Below are 18,871 nucleotides of genomic sequence, written 5' to 3'. Positions count from 1 at the left end.
TTTTCCGGTGAACAGGTATCCACCCGAGGCTACATTGACCTCCACACCGTCTTTCGGGAGGGTACCCAAACTAAAACCATCCCAATCCGCTTCCTCATCGTCGATGCGCCAACATCCTATAACATCCTCCTGGGCCGTCCTTCCCTCAATACCCTTGGCCCCGTCGTCTCCACCCCTCACTTAGCCATGAAGTTCCCTGCCCCATCCGGCGACATCCTTACCATCCACTACGACCAGCGCTTGGCACGAGAATGCTACATGGCCAGCTTGCGACCATAACTACCAATCCAACAAACCAACCATATCGAGAGACCCCTTGGCTCCAGCATAGCCCTATCCGACGAAGATCTTGACCCCAAAATAGGTCGGGATGTTCGCCTCGAACTAGTTGAGGACACCTCTACTCTTCAACTTCCCAATGGTCACTCTATTAACCTAGGCACCGGTTTAAACTCTGACGAGCGTGCCACCATCACACCCATCCTTATCAACAACACCAATCTTTTCGCCTGGTCGGCCGCCGACCTCCCTAGAGTGGACCCCCAGGTGGCATCCCACAAACTATCCATATACAAAGAAGCCCGCTATGTATCCCAGAAAAAACGCAAGCTTGGTGAAGAACGTCGGCAAGCAGCCAAGGTCGAAGCCGACAAGCTACTGAGTGCAGGATTTATAGAAGAAGCTCAGTACACCACTTGGCTTTCTAACGTTGTCTTGGTGAAGAAAGCCAATGGCAAATGGCGGATGTGCGTAGACTACACAGACTTGAACAAGGCTTGCCCCCGTGACGCTTACCCCTTACCCAACATTGATCGACTCGTAGACGGCGCGACAAGGAACAAGGTGCTTAGTTTTTTGGATGCATATTCAGGATATAACCAAATCCCCATAGCCGCATCAGACATGCACAAAATCGCCTTCATGAACAAACGAATCCCCATTCAGCCTAGTCTACGGCGCAGACGCCATGATACCAGTAGAAATTGGCGAACCATCCCTGCGCCGAGAACTGTACGACCCAACCCACAATCACCAAAACATGGCCTTACATCTCGACCTTCTACCCGAACTCATAGAAAAAGCCCAGATACGCAATTTAGCTGCCAAACAACAAGCTGCTAGGAAATACAATGCAAATCTATGTCCACGATCATTCGTCATTGGGGACCTAGTATGGAGAATGGCCAGCAGTGCTAGAAAGAAGGATGGCAAGTTCTCCGTCAATTGGGACGGCCCGTACCGCATACGCGAAGATGCAGGAGGAGGAGCTTATCGCCTAGAACAATTATCTGGGGAAGAGATTCCCAACACATGGAATGTATCCCACCTCAAGTTCTACTTCAGCTGAATGTGTATTGTAATCGAACCAATACTTGTAACCCCGGGTGTACTCTTTTTCCTCACCTGGTCTTTTTTCCCTAAGGAGGGTTTTGGCCAGGGAGGTTTTAACGAGGCACCCCTATTCAATAAATAAAAAGAAGGGTTCCCAATTATACGACTTTCCATGTGTTTTCCTTTGCATTCGTTTAAGTTCCCCACCCTTACCCCAAGTAAGCGGCCTGGGTCGAACACCCTTATCTTGTGCTTAATTCGTTTAAGTTCCCCACCCTTACCCCAAGTAAGCGGCCTGGGTCGAACACCCTTATCTTGTGCTTAATTCGTTTAAGTTCCCCACCCTTACCCCAAGTAAGTGGCCTGGGTCAAACACCCTTATCTTGTGCTTTATTCGTGTAAGTTCCCCACCCTTACCCCAAGTAAGCGGCCTGGGTCGAACACCCTTATCTTGTGCTTAATTCGTTTAAGTTCCCCACCCTTACCCCAAGTAAGCGACCTGGGTTGAACACCCTTATCTTGTGCTTAATTCGTTTAAGTTCCCCACCCTTACCCCAAGTAAGTGGCCTGGGTCGAACACCCTTAACTTACAACTTATAGCAACACGCATACACCACATATAAACAAAACATAACATACAAAATCTTAATCGCATTTAAACACAAGTGCAATAATGTACCAAATATTACAGACAGACTCAAATAATATTCTTGAATCAGTTAAGACCAAAATCCTAGTCTGTGGGGACAGGTGCATCCTCGGAATCGCCCGCCTTCTTCTCCTCCTCTGCCACCTTCTCCTGCGCCTCCTCATTCCCACTGTCCTCATCCTCCTGGACCAACTTCCCGTCAACAACATCCTTATTCACATCGAACCTCGAATCCGTTACGTCCACATCCTGATGGAAAAAAGCCGCTTGACGCAATCCCTTCTCAAAACCATTGATGTGTTCTTGTATGATGCTATTCTTCAGATCATCAAGCTCACCAACAACTCCATCATACTTGTCCTTCAAGTCATCATAGTCCTCTTCCAATTCCCCTATCCTTTTATTCAACTTTTCCTTAGAATCCAAGCAACGAACCCTCCATGTTGCCAACCTTTTTCTCTCCGCTTCCCAACTTTCCTTTGCCTAATCCAACGCAGCCTTCTCCTCCTCCAGCTTATCCACCTTCCCCTGCAACTCCTCCACCTTTTCCCGGCCCCCCTCCTTCACTTCTCTCCTATAAAGGGACCCCACGCGCCGGCTCAAAACTAAAGCCTTGCTCCCAAACTCCACCATTGTCCTCACAAGGTGGTCCGCATCCATGACGTCAATTGAATTCAAAATGGTATCTGGGAGGGTAATCGAAATGTCCTTCCTCACAGATATTTCTGGCAGTTCGATCAACCTAGATTCCGGCCCTTTCTCGCCACTGGCCGATCCCGCTCCACTAACCGACCCCGTTTCGAGCAGGGCCGTCCTTATCTTCTTCACGTCTTTTCCCTTCCCGGGTCGAGGTGGTAACTCAGCCTTCCTCTGCGTCCCGTCGTGCACATGCACCTCCACCACGAACTCTTGCAAGTTGGGAACATCAGTCTTCCCAGCTGCCTTGGCCTTAGCGGCCATCTCCTTCCTCAGCGTTTGGAAAAACGCTAAGTTCTTCTTTCCAGACTGCGCCATATGCCCTACAATGATACATTACAATTTGGATCAAAACAACTTAGAATTATTAACACAGTTTAAGTAACAAACAGATACCTTCGATATCTATTATCAGATGCACTGAATTATAAACTCTAACTAGGCCCTTAGTGGGCAACTTATCAACAAACTTTAACAACATCCCCACCACCTCCTTATCACCAACCGAAAACTCCTCCATCCCCATGTCTTTATACCGAGAAGGATTGCTGGTCCAACTAAAGGGAAACTTGGTACTCCCATCTACATTCAAAAAATAAGCTTTGCCTCCTTCCTTGACGACAACCTTGAAGTACCCATCTTTGAAATGCTTGAAAGACTGGGAAAAGGCATATAGTCTGCTGATACTGGACTGACTTATCAAAGATAACCAAGTAGCCGGCCGCCGGGGTCTGGTATCGTAAAAATACAAAAAAGCATAAGGAGTGAGCTCCAAATACAAGGATTGGCACAAGATGTGAAAGGCTTGCAAGTAGGCCCAACTATTCGGATGTAGCTGTGTAGGTGCCACATTCAACGCCCGCAATACGCCCATAGTGAAATCGTCTAACGGCAATCGCACATGAAGTTGAGAGAAATGACACATATACATGTAGAAAAACTTCTCGGTAGCCCCCTCCTGCCCATGGCATACCCGATCGATGACACTAACCCTCTCTAGGGAAACAATGTCCCCACTGACACCCTTGGAGATGACAGGTGTGCAGTTTAACCAAGAGTTCAGTAGATGGGACCACCGAAACATGAATGATTGGCTGCGGACGTCGGCAGCCGCCCACCCATAGCCACCTTTCGCCGGCTAGTCACTTTCCGCCAACTCTTCGGGGGGATCTTCTCGAACCTCCCTTACAGTCTCCATTGGAATCCCACTTGTCACGACCCCAGAACTTGTACCCTCTTCGTCAAATCGTCTACCCTTACTTCTCTCCGACTCAGTACTCTCACTACTACTAGACGTAGATAACGATATGCTATCGCTACTAGACATACCTGTTTTCGTTTTTACGGGAAGATGTCGGCTGAATTTGGGAACTAGTCAGATAATATGATGCGCACACAAGACCTCTGAATGCAAAAATCTCGTAAATGAACCAAGTAACCCTTCCCCTGTTTTGAAACCTATATTTATAGATCAGGATCCCAAACGATGAAAACTTTTCCCGCCAAAATAATACCCCAGACCAATCGACACCATCATTGCGAAAGATGCGACCTTTAAAAACGACGGTGCCAAAACGTATTGATTTAACCCCTGACACCCCCTCACCTACCTTCAGACAGTTACCACTTTTTTAGCCTTAACACTGTTCATTACACTTAAAGGCTAGGGGACTGGTGTATCACACCTAGCCAGTTCCGCTAGCATACCAACACAAATCACCCTTGACCGACAACTCCTATCGGACAAGGCTGGGGGACTGGTGTACCACACATAACCAAACTCAATCAAATAAGTAAAAAATGCATCAAAGTAGCCAAGTATTCAACCTAGGCCGAGTCAGTCTAACTTATACCGGACCTGGTCAATTTAACCATATAAATGATAAACCTCACGAACATGCCAGAGACAACCCAAGTACACGACCTGGGCCGCCATAGTCTCGAACTTAACTGAACAAAGGTTAAAGTAACAACAAAATGGCCAACACGAATAGTACGTGGCCAAGGACGACATTTGACAAGCCAAGAAGTAAACGGATCAGACCGCTCTCGAAGACTTAGTAAAATGGAGGTCCTCGCGTTCGATGGACCTTAGGGGCCTAGGTTAGGGCCCAGGCCCACTCATAACCCAGGCTAGGGCCCAAGCCAAGGCCCAACCCATTGGATAAACGAACATCATTAATGCTCTATAAATACGCATGGACCCCACGAATTAAAGGTACGCATTCATTAATCACTGATTTGACTTTCTGAGAGCTTTGACTTACTTGAGTTTCAGAGACTCTTCTACAGGTAACCCCTCCTGGGTTCAAGCTGACATGTATCAACCGGGGAGAGACCAACTGAAGAGATAGCAGACTACGTGGTAAGGTGACACTTGTGCCTAACTCATCTTATTTGTTCTTTGCAGGAACAACTTTATTTCATATAAATTGCTTAATCTTAACAATCGATACCCAAGGATTTTAGATCATCGTCTCATTATACAAATGAAACTAGTAATCCATTTACCCAGGATATATCATGCTTCCACGAACTTGTCCGCTCGTGGTCCAACATCCATGAACCTCCCCGTTCGTAGTCCAACTCTACGGACCTCCCCGCCCGTAGTCCAACACACGTGATCCAATAGCTATGAACCTTCCCGCTCGCAGCAACCCTCAAGTGTGAGCACGGAACATACGAACCTCCCCACTCGTATCCTCACACGAGAGCATCATAACCTCCCTGCTCATATTATCCCATATTCATCACCAGTCATGAACCTACCCGCTCATGAAACTGTCAAGCATCTCCTAGTCTAAGTCCATATCTCAACACATCAAAATGAATTTAAGAAAAGCACACTACACTATACAAGATACATACTCAAGCTAATCTTAGGGATTCCAATGCTTCCACGAACCTGCCCGCTCGTTGTCCAACTCTACAAACCTTCCCGCTCGTAGTTCCAACTCTACGGACCTCCTCGCCCATAGTCGAACACGCGTGATCCATCTAGCTACGAACCTCCCCGCTCGTATCTTCACATAAGAGTATCATTAATATGAACCTCCCTGCTCATATTAATCACGCATTCCAACACCAATCACGAACCTACCCGCTAGTGATGCGATTAAGCATATCCCACATCAGAACCAACACAACAAGCCATGCAAAAACGCATCATAAATGCACCTTGCCACTTGTACTATCGCCTGGCGCAACTTAAACGTCGCTAGGCGAAATGGCAGTGCAGACCGTCTGGCGGTTCCACATCACTACTAGGCGCCACAGCACGGGATTTCCCTATTTTCTACTATTGCCTGGCGGTCCACTATGCACCGCCAGGTGCTACACCAGTAATGTGACACTACTGATTTTAGGTACTCCAATTCAGCTCCTAGCATCCAACCACTCAATTCTCAACATCCAGAAATCAAAATACACATTCATATAATCCAAATTACAACATCACAACACATATGCATCTCTCAAGTATAAACACACATTCCTCTCTTTTATAATTCATATATACTCACATCTTAAATCAATGCCAACATTCAATTTGAACCCCAGAGTAAACCATGCTCATATGAAATTATGAACTTATAAGGCAACAGACACATAACTCATTTATTCATACAAAGCATAAGTCTTACCTCAATCAGGAACTACAAGAACCCTTTTTTTACCAATTCCTTATGTCAAATTAAGATTAACATCAACACTTAGTCATTTAAACTCACATCACATCATACCATATGAATTGTAACCCAAACTTGAACCTTTATTTTAATACTCCTATTTTAGTCTCTTTTATTTGCATAAAACCCACCAGTTGAACTTCTTGAATTTTCTTTCAACTAAACTAAAAGGATATATTGCTAAGCACTTAAGGTGTGTATTGCACCACACTAGAATGTACAGAAGTCTCATCAAAAGCAAATATGTGCATAAAATAATATTAAAACAAGAAGTTAAAGTGGATTGCTTGTTTGCACCGTGAAACAAAAAGAAAAGAAATCAAAGTATGACGTGGGTGCCTCCAATGTACCAAGGCATGAGCAAAACCTAATTTCGAACAACACTTTGGTTGCATCATCGTGGGTACCATCGTGAGGATTGAATTCCATAATTTTTTTTCTTAATTTATACCCTAACAAGCACAAGCCTCGAAAGAAAAAGGAGAAAAGAAGACCCCCATGATTTCTCATATATATATATATATATATATATATATATATATATAGGCCATTAAAATGCAAAACGTGATAGAGTTCAAGGAAGCACACTTACAAAACACAATAGCGCAAAAGCCAAAGTAAATGAGGACCATATATCCAGAACAAATAAGAAGTATAGAATTTCGTAAATAGGAATATGTAAAGATCACATAAAATAAAACAACCATCAAGTAAAGCCAAACGAAAATCACTAGATATTCAACAACTATAATAGGGCTGCTTTGAGTGCTCTAGGGTTTCCTGAGTATCTCCCATTGATCCACATGATCCAAACGCAAAAAGAAATTATTTTTACGCCAACAAAGGTTTGAACCCACATCCACATAATGACCAACAAATGTACAACCAACAAGCGAATTTGTGTTTCTTGCTATTTTGAGTACCTACACACTTATCAATATACTTCACACATTCATGCATAAATGCAAAATAATTAATTAAATTATAATACTAATGGCATACACAGGACTCGAACTCAAATCCTCTAATCATAACCAAATACCTTCAACCACTTAAGATAGCACTATTACTTGTTTTCTTTCTCTGCATTAATTAACTTACAGATTCTCGCCCTCGAATTTATTAAATAAATATTTATTTATTTATTTTTCCTAGGTCTTACAAGCAACAATGAAGATTATCCGCCTCCTTTGCAAGCAATGGTTACTTTTAGTTCTTACATGGCTTACTCTTCATCATTGCTTCCCTTGCTTCAACTATAGAGAATTACTACCATGAGTTTGTTGTTAAATGTTTTTATTCAATGTAATGCTCATGCACCATTTCTTAGTTTTGCTAACTTCAATATTTGACTAAAATATATTAAAATTGCCCCAGTGAAGAGGTTGTGCAGAACCCACAACATACTCATTGTAAGTGAGCAATTTCTTGGCCCAACTATGGAAGAAAGAGATGGAGATTCTCTTGTAATCAAAGTAGTAAATGTTGGACTGTACAACATCCCCATCCACTAGTAAATAGCATCATCATTTATCCCCCAGATAAAAGACATTTTTATTTTTGTTTTGCCTTTAAACAAAACAATTTTTCTGTTGGAAGTAACCACTTTTACTACAAATGTTAAAGTCAAAGGTATGAAATTATTATAGAGTCTTAGCTTCCTTATGATATACATATGGTTAAAATATACAACAAATATGCTATGCAGAAACTGTGTATGTACCAGTAGATGCTGGAGAGACAATTCCCTTTAGAATCATTAAAAACACACTCAATCAAGAACTGCTCTTTGTAATTGCCAACCACAAGATGATTGTGGTTGCTACCGATGCTTCTTACACCATGCCTTTCATCACCAATGTCCTCATGATAGGTCCTGGCCAGATAATCAATGTCCTCATCAGTGTTGATCAAACATCTCGAAGATATTACATGGTTGCACGTGCATATATACCTACACATAATACAACTTTAGTTCGCAACCTTGTTGTTTTTTATAATTATAGAAACAAATTATAAGGTTAGCATACCATTCTTGGGACACCATCAAATTCTACAACTTTCATACTAATCACAATCATCCCATGCCCAATCTCCTTAGTCTCATAATAGCATCCTCAATAGTGTTTATATCCAGAACCTTCATTCCAGGTAATTATCAATCATTCCAATTCAATCTCTTAACTCTAGTGGCGTCAAAGGGTCAATCATGCTCGCAAGAACTCACTACAACCTTAGCCTTCATCACGTTGACGCTAAACTCACACTAAACTCATAGCTAACTATTCCTATAAATAATTAGAGCAGTGGTTAGATTAGAAGAAACACAATAACATGACAACACTCACCGGTATATAACTTCTTATTAAATAAAAATTTGATGACATAACTTTTATATTTCATTTATTAGCACTATATAACTTCTTATTAAATAAAACATTGAATCACATATAACTTTTATATTTGGTTTATTAGTGGTCAAAATATATATGCATTGGTCATCTAAAGCTCAAAAATGGAAAATGATAGACAGAGAACCATTCATAAACTTCGTCTAATAGATTAAGCATTTGGGAGTGTTAATTTTTAAGACAAAATTTAGAAATACCAAAACATAATTACAATAAGTACAACGATAGAAGCATTGTTTCACCTATATTTAGTCCTAACAATGAATATGCATAACCAAAAAGTAAAAGCATTTTTGACCTATATTTAGGTTTATTCACTACAACTGGTGACTTCTTTGGAAAATCATCTAGTTGTTGAAGCACCAATCTGGAGACAATGAAGCACCAGTCTCCAAAGCGGCCTTGGTAGTCTGATACTTCTCAAGTTTTAGACATGTTCTGCCATGCAATGCAATGTTACACAATTGAAGCCTTAATGTACTGCCATAAAAGTGTTTTGAATGCTTTCACAAAATAATTGAATGATTTTAAATTTCCATTTCCGAACCATTAGGAAAATGTAGTAGAGTGAGCTATTATATTGAAAAAAGAACAAATCTCTCTTCAAACACACATAAAACAAAAAAATGTTGCTTTGTACTTCCTTCCATATGACATACTTCTTATAAGCTTTATCCAACAAATCTTCCATTTGTTTATTGTATATGATATTAGTGTAATATTGATTAGAAATCATCACAAATTAGTAAGAAAGATTTAAAATGTAAATGCTAACATAACACCGTATGAGCAACTATCAAAAGAACATGTCGTTCACCTTTTCGTTCCTCGCTTCGTTTTCTCCATTTAGTTTTTATCACCAAATCAGACCTAATCACTCTCAACATGATGAAGCCAAACTGGAAAAGAAACAAATAGAGAAAGAGAGGGAGGAGGTGTATAAATATAGAGTCAACCAATAAAATGGTATATAAATATAGCTAGTGGTATATAAATATTTAGAGAAATGTTCAGCCAACAAATTGCATAGAAAATCAGAAAGCTAATTTGAATGAAAAAAAGGGATTCGTCAGCTAAAAAAGTGACTCAAATTATGTGTCTCAAACCATAGACACAGAGATTAGAGTGAAGACATTCTAAACAAATTGATTAAGAAAATTTTTCCCTGCACTGCTTAACACGGTAAAGATCACCACCTCCTTTTTTTTGTTGATAACTTTTTTATTGCATGTCATGAAATAATGGGTAATCAATCACAAATGGGTAAAGATGCATGTTGTTTATAAAATTGAAAAATGTCAGATTTTTATTTTAAGCATAACAAAGATCCTCGACAATATATGATACTTTACAAAAATAATATGGAAGTTGGGCATATATTATTTCTTACCTTTCAGATATTGTTCCTATCCTCCATCTTGTTTGGCTTCATAAATGGAATAAAAAATAACTTTATTCCTTAAACCTAATAATCAATAAAATCACAATAGAAAGCTTAAATTATTCTTTAGAGAAAGAAATAGTTGAAAAAGAGTACATCTGTTTCTCTAAAAAATCACTAATTTTTCAACATACACATTCCTCTAAAATCAAATCGAGTTGAACCAATATCCCGATCCAAATATCCTTCAACACATTCTCCTGAAAATCTAGAGAAAACAATTTCTACCACGAAAAATAACCAGACAAAATACAGAAGAAATCAAAACTTTGGCCCCAGAAGAAAAAAGGAAGAAGAACAACAAAAAATAATTGTAAAATCAAACCGAGTTGAACCAATATCCCGATCTAAATACCCTAGATCACATTCTTCTACAAGTCTATTGAAAACTATTTCTGGCACAAAAATAACCACAATAAAGAAGAAAACGAAACTTTGGCCCTAGAAGAAAAAAGGAAGAAAAAAAAACACTAAAATCAAACCGAGTTGAACCAATATCCCGATCCAAATACCCTAGATCACATTCTCCTTCAAGTCTGTTGAAAACGATTTCTACCACAAAAATTAAAGAAGAAAACGAAACTTTGGCACTCTAGAAGAAAAAAAAGGAAGAACAATGACAAAAAAATAACTTTAACCAAACAAAAGTTCTGCTTTGCATGAACAACAAACAATGAGGTAAAAAAAATTAACTTAGAAGAAAGAAGAAGGATCTAAGAAGAAGAAAAAAATGGAACAAGAAATAATAAGAACTAACCTAGACGAAACTGATTGTGTTGGAGAAAAAGGATGTTGTTGTCAACCAACGTTAATCAGTATTTAAAAAAGACTTTCGGGCGGTAAAAACACAACATAAAAAAGACTAAAATTCCCTCAATTTTAAACACGTGTCAAAAAATTAAGATGTCTATTTTAGGAACTTACCTACACTAAGATTGTCTTAGATATATATTAGATTTTGGAATTACTTTTTGGGTTAATATTTTTGTTCAAAAATATCAAGTTGGTCATCCGGTCCTTTTAATCTCAATTTGGTTACAAATTTTGAAAAAATGTTGCAATTTGGTTCTTTTTTCGTTAGATTTCTTGAATCAGATGAAGGTATTTTCATCATTAAAATTAAAGATGGTTTGTTTTATTGGTGTAATTGACATAATCCTAATGTCAGTTTTGATGAAAAATCCTTATTCTGCTTCAACAAATTAACGAAAGAACCAAATTACATCAATTTTTAAAAAATCGGGACCAAGTTAAGACTAAAAAATAAGGTTTAATTATGCCCTTGGTCCCCATTTTGGACTCCAAATCTCAAATTGGTACCTGTATTTTTCGAAATCTCAAAATGGTCCCCTTTTTAGTTTAAAATTCTCACTTTTGCCCTTTCCGTTAAGTCTGGCCAAACAGCGTTTGTGGTTGCTGAGGTGGATTTTTGTTACTGAAACATGTCAATTACAGATGGAATGGTGTGGAAATATTTATTTATTTAAGCCACCAACAATGTTGAATGTAGAATCCCTAATTTTGTTGTCATTTTCTCCCATCTTCTGTGATGAATCCAGCCAATTGTGTGTCTTATGGGTCCTGTTCAAGTTCAGATCTTGGAGGAAAGCAGAAGAGCAACGTCAATTTTTGCAATGCAGGTGGGTGTAGAAGCTCCAATGTCACGCCCAGTTGTTATTGTGGTGATAAGGCTGTGTTGAGAACTGCGAGAACAACCAAGAATAAAGGAAAAAGGTTTTGGGGCTGTCCAAACTTCAAGGTAATGTTGTTTGTAATTTGTGTTTTGTTTCTGTGTTATTTTTTGTGTTTTCTGATAAAAGCTGACGTTAATGGTATATTTGCATCAGAGTGGAAGTGAAGAGTGTGGTGGGTGAAATTACTTCAGCTGGTTTGATCAGTATAGGATGGGAGAATGGAGTTCTGCAAGCACGGTTGTGATTGAAGAAAAATGTTGTGGGTATGTGAAGAATGAAGAAAAGGTTAGTGGCAATGTGAAGATTGAAGAACATGTTGTTGGTGGCAGTTTGAATACCCAAGAAATGAGAAGAAGTTGCGTGATGTCTGAAGAAGTAGTTGCTGATATCAAAATATGTATTAATTCATTAGAAAAAAGGGTTAAGGTGTTGATTGGTGTGGTCTGTCTTTGCGTTGTATTGAACATCATTAGTGTGTTTTTGTTGGTGAATTAGAATGAGTGTGTTTTTGTTCAAGCAGACCTTTAATGTAGTAGATGATTTTGTTTATGTAAGGATTAAAAAGTTAATGAATGATATTAGTAACTGTTTAACAAAATTTAGCAGGAAACCTTTAATGCAGCAGTACTCAAACATAAATTCCATATGCAAAAGGTGAAATTAATTTGGACATGAATATGAGAATTGGACATCAATACAGATTTTGATATATAAATAACATGTTTCAGCAGCAAATGTTTAACATCTGTGAATGAAGTGGACCACTACTACATAACTGAAATGGACAAAAAAGTGGTCCCCCAAATACCAATTACACAGATTGACAAAATATATTCATCCAATAGTACCTAAATTGTCTTTCAAAAAGGTAATTACAGACCAAAGCTACAAAAGATTATAATAAGGAAAGCACATGTAGTCAGAGTTTCCATATGTGTCCCCTCCTTGCATTGAGTTTTGGCCTCACCATTGGTCTTCCACGCCCACATGTTCCTTGGTCAGAATGTTGAGCTGAACCCCTTGGTGCTGCAGTAGAAGGTTATATAGGTTGTAAACTTGGTTGTGATAGTGCAGGGGTTGGTTGCTGTGACGGTGGCTGGGATGGATGAGTAGGTGCTTCAATTGATAGGGTTGGTTGTTGTGATGGTGGCTGGGATGGCTGAGTAGGTGCTTCAATTGCAGGGGTTGGTTGTTATGATGGTGGTTGTGATGGTTGAGTAGTAGGTTGAGCTGCAGCGGTTGGTTGTTGTGATGGTGCCTGAGATGGCTGAGTAGGTGCTTGAGGGCAATGTCTTCTATTATGGCCAATTTCCCTACATATGCAACACCTCTTGCACAAGCCTGCTTTGGTCATTTGTGTGTCATCTTTTCGTAGCTCTCATTCCTGCAATCTCCTTTTCTTTTTTTGTCTGCCTGGTAATGATCTTTTCGGAGGAGGTAAAATATCTGGATATGGTGTAACCTCCCACACCCTTTGGCCATTGATTGTGTATATGATGGATGCATATGTCTCTTCATACGTGGACTTCTTGTACCAGGTGGAGATGAAATCTTTTCCATCTATGTTTAGAAACCTCATGGCTGATAGGGCATGATAGCAGGGTATCCCAGTGATGCTCCACTTCCTGCATGTGCATGATGCTTCATCGATATTGACCACAAACTTATCACCAACATGTGATGCATGCCTCACCTTAAAAATTTTGTCTACTGACCAACTGCAAGGTTTTGGCACATGATGATATAAGTGGTTATACAGAACTGGGTAAATACAATAAAAAGTAAACCAAAGCAAGAGCAAATTTACCTAGGAATCCAATGCCTTGTCAAATTTGCTTCCAAGTTATATCTTGTCAGGATTTTGGGACAGATGTTCCCTTCATATGATGCAACCTTTTTTCTATTCTTAGCCCACATGTGCATCATGTATAGCCTTATTTCCTCCAACATGGTGATTATTGGCTTGCCCCTAGATTCCACTAAGACACTATTAAAGGCTTCAGACATATTGTTAACCAATGTATCAGATTGGGCAGTTGTTGTGAATCTAGATCGTGATCAAAACCTGCTCCACAATAATTACATTATTATTATCCCAGTTTGTAATGACAACTACAGACAATAACAGTTTTGAAAACATACCTTAGTGGAATGGCCAACAAGTATTTGAAGGTATCTTCGTTTAGCTCTTTGATGTTCCTCATATCTTGCTCCCAACCTTTTGGATATGTGCAAGCAGCTACCTTCCACATCAATCTCTTCAAATTTTTACCTGGGAATTTTTTCCTAAAATTGGCATATAGGTGCCTAACATAGAATCTTTGATCTACTCCAGGAAGTAGATCCTGAATAGCTAGTAACAGCCCCTGATGTTTGAATGACAGAAAATAAATGTTAGTAGGCAATTAATTTATAAAATTGGATCTAAAAGCTTAATGAACATATCAGTGTACCTTTTGTTGGTCTGAAATCCAAGTACACCCTGTACACAATTGTGTCCCACCTATGTCCTCAATAAGGAGCTCCAGAAACCAAGTCCATGAATCCTTATTTTCCACCTCCACCACAGCATAAGCAATAGGTAACATTTGATCGTTCCCATCTCTTCCAATAGCAGTTAATAACTCTCCTCCATACTTCCCTTTCAAAAAGCATCCATCTAGTCCAATTATGGATCTGCAAGACATAAAACTGTCTTTGCAAGCTTTGAAGCATGCATAAAACCTTTGGAACATAGGTTGTCCTTCATTCTCATTCACTTTTAATTTCACTGTTGATCCAGGATTAGTTCTAAGAAGTTCATGTGCATAATCATAAAGCCTCTTGTATTGTTCTGCAAAAGACCCATCAACATTGTCTACGGCCATTGCCTTTGCCCTATAGGCCATACACCTAGAAATACCTATGTTATATTTCCTGCTAACCTTTTCTCGAATTTCCACAGCCTTGGTTTTTGGATTAGATCTAACAGTCTTCTCCAATCTCTTACTTAGCCATTTAGAATTAATTAAACGAATATTAAACTCTCTGTTGCAGGTGTGCTGGTCAATGATTATCCTCAATTGCCATGTCTTCATTGAACTCATATATCCACAGTATGCATACCATGGACATTTTCCATCTGCACCCAAACATTTTACTCTAACTCTTCTTTTATCACTTTTAAAAATTTTCAGACTTCTTCCATTTTCCAAAGCATAGGTCCTAATGGCTTCCACAAATTCTGACTTCTCAGCGAAATATGTACCAACCTCCCACTTATATTCACTCATGGATTTGGGCATTGAAAATGTCTCAAATTTACCATAACCTTCTTCACCATCATCTGTGTCATCAAGATCACCTTCACCAATAAGTTAATCACTGTCCAATTCCTTTGAATGCCACTCATTATCTGATAACCCTCTATCTTCCATTACAAGGGGAATGTGACTCTCCTCACTTGTTGAATCAGAACCCATGTTATTGGTGGATGGGGCACCCAATTCCTCTCCATTGCTTCCCACCTCAACAGGTACACTACCCTGCCATTTATGAGGTTCGTGCTCCATATCCGCATCAATGGAGACATCTACTAATCCTTCATCATGAATACCATGAACACTCTCTTGAGTACTTCTATGACGTCCACAATCACTCTAACTGTCCACATGAGCAACTCTATCACTTGTACCAACATTGTCTAAACCAACAGTATCTTCCCCAAGAGGTTCAGCTTGCAAAGGTTCAGATTCTAAAGGTTTAGGTTCTAAAGGTTCATGTTGAACAGCTTCACCTTCAACAGGTTCACCTTCAACACCTTCACCTCTTTCAGGTTCACCATCAACACCTTCACCTCCAACAGGTTCATCTTCAACAGGTTCACCTTCAATACCTTGACCTCCAACAAGTTCACCTAGATTAGGTTGACCTTCAACAGCTTCAGGTTCAGGTTCAACAGGTTCAGGACCACCCTCTTCCACCTTATCTAACTCACAGTCACCCTCTTCAACAGGTTCTGACTGACCTTCATCTCCCACCTTATCCACAACATCCTATTTTTCACCATCCAAGTCACCAACTTCGCCCACCTCACCACCATCTGCTGTTCCAACATTATACTCCAACATTTCTATTATTTCTGGTTCATCACACATCCTATGCACAACAAAAAGATGAACCTCACCAAGTATCCTAGCAATGATTACCATGTGCATGGCCCAACGATCATCACTTAAGAGCTCTAACCTATCCTCCAAAACTGAACCACCTCCCACACAATACCACAAATCATTCCCCCTAACATATCCCATCTCCTTCAAGATACTTAAGATCTCAAAATAACTCCAACGATCCGGGTCACAAGAAAGCGTTGTAGTTTCCCCATAAGCATATATAAGTTTCCCCTCATTCACAAATTTCCCTCCGTGATGGAACATTACATCAAACTTTTCGTCCTCCATTTATAATACTCACCAACTACACCTATATAATATTCATATACTGACAAACATTAAAAAAATTTAAAAATACAAAATACAGAAACACACAATATCACTTACAAAAAAGGGGACGACAACGAAAAAATAAAGGACCACATGCTATTAAACGAACCCATGCTGAAATAAGCACGATATTCAATAATACACTACATTTCACCGACAACACTACCATTTGCTTTCCAAAAAGCACACTTTTCAACAGAACAAAAAAAGCACCGAACAAACGCACCCAACAAAAGCATCAAACCAAAATAGGGAAAGTCACTAACCTGAGATTGCTCCAGCGTTTGAAATGAATGCGCTCAAGTCAATAACCTGAGATTGCACGCGTGATGACGATGGAGAAGGAGACGGATCGCACTCTAGAGCTTCCACCAAACGAACATTCCCCAAATTTTCCCGACCTTTCTTTTTTAAAAACCCTAAACCTAATTTCACAATTTTGATATTTTTGAAAAATAATTATCCCAGCTTAAATTATAAAAACCCTAAACCCTAATTTAACATTTTAACTTACCCTAAACCTAATTTAATTACACCTGCCCATTCCACGTCACTATTTTCCTGCCAAGTCATTGTTCAATAACTGGTCAACCTTGTCATGTCACTGTTCACCAAACGCCGTCAACCTAGACTTAACGGAAAGGGCAAAAGTGAGACTTTTAAACTAAAAAGGGGACCATTTTGAGATTTCGAAAAATACAGGTACCAATTTAAGATTTGGAGTCCAAAATGGGGACCAAAGGCATAATTAAACCAAAAAAAAACTAGAGAACCAACTTGACATTTAAAAAAAATGAACCTAAAGAGTAATTTAACCAACATTTTGGCACCCCAAAATATTGGTTGAAGATCCGCCACTAACTTTGACTAAAGGTAGCTGGTAACTTCTTTTCTTTAATATATTATTGTTGATGATAAACCTTATGTTACTCTTTCACACACACACAAACATATATATATATATATATATATATATATATATATATATATATATATATTATTGTCATATTGTTTTGGATTCTTTTATCATGAGTGTTTGTTTTAAATAGAAAAAATTATGTAAATAAATATTTTTTTTAATTAAAAAAATAATTTATATATAACAAATATAATTTAGCTACGTCATTATGTGAATCTATACAATAAAAACATTCAACAAAATGAATATTAAATATAGTATTAAGTCTTTGCACGAATGGAGTAATTATATTTATGAGCTAATAGAAATAATGGATTAAGTAAATTTATTACGACTCAAGTTAAGTTAGCTTATTAACACGCATGTCATCATTCCTCCCCGCATTACCAAATATTTTATTTAATTCATGTAATTTAGACAAGGTGAAGCAATGATATATGTTACCATGGGTGTTAATATTCAATACACAAACTTTAGTTCACATTAATTTATAAACGCCATATCATTCTCCAAAATTATTTTTGTACAACATAATTTGCTTAAATAAAATCACAAATTAATTATATATATATAAGAAAATAATTATTTTACAATTATAATAAACATTCAAATACAATCTATAAAAAAATAAAAAAGAGAAAAATAAATAAATAAATAAATAATAATAAATCCAAAAAAAATGGCTCAAACTTGTTTAAGGAAATTTTTTTAACTTCAGTAAAAATATAGTTGAAACCGAGGTTTAATTTTAGTGTTATTTTTATTAAGAACATGAAACAAAGTTGATGGGTTCATATAACACCCACATTAATAGAATCACTCTATTAATTTCAAATATTTCAAATGTAATATTAAGTATGATAACTACATAGTATGTGACCTATGTATTATAGTATTCCTCCTCAGTTATAAAATGAAATTTTCATAAACATATATGTATTCTAAATTTGGAGAAAATTTGTAATACATAAAAGAAACTATACATATGCAATCCACTTCTATCTATACCACTCTTGGGCTATTTTATTCCTAAGGACCCTTAACTGCACAATCATTTACTCACATACAACAAATGATCATTGCAGGTGGATAAACCATAACACAAAAAAAAAATAAAGGGTAAGTTATAGTTATTAAAATTATACTAACAATTTTCACATATCAAATTTATAGTATAAATCAAGAAAATACTACAACCATAAAGGTCCTTGTGGCGCTCCATACTCATCATACATTAGACACAAATTTGAGACCATGCACATGTTATACAAACCCTTCCCCTTCAAGGGTTCTCACCATTCCATGACCACATCCTCGTCATCCCATGGCCACATCTCATACAAAAAGTATAACAAGATAAATCACCCCTTTGTAGATTTGACCATCAATGCCAAATCTACAGATGAGGACCTCCTTCAACTCTCACCATCATTGACAGTCACATCACACGCTTATTTCCTCAAAATTCTCTTCCAATTTGTGTTCAACTATCAAGATAGAAACAACACCTCCTTAAGTATCTAACGTGCTGCGTGAATCCCCAACAGATGTGACATTAT

The sequence above is a fragment of the Vigna unguiculata genome, chromosome 9 (assembly GCF_004118075.2).
Source record: "Vigna unguiculata cultivar IT97K-499-35 chromosome 9, ASM411807v1, whole genome shotgun sequence".
Lineage (NCBI taxonomy): Eukaryota > Viridiplantae > Streptophyta > Magnoliopsida > Fabales > Fabaceae > Vigna > Vigna unguiculata.
Note: the sequence above shows the minus strand (reverse complement) of the source record.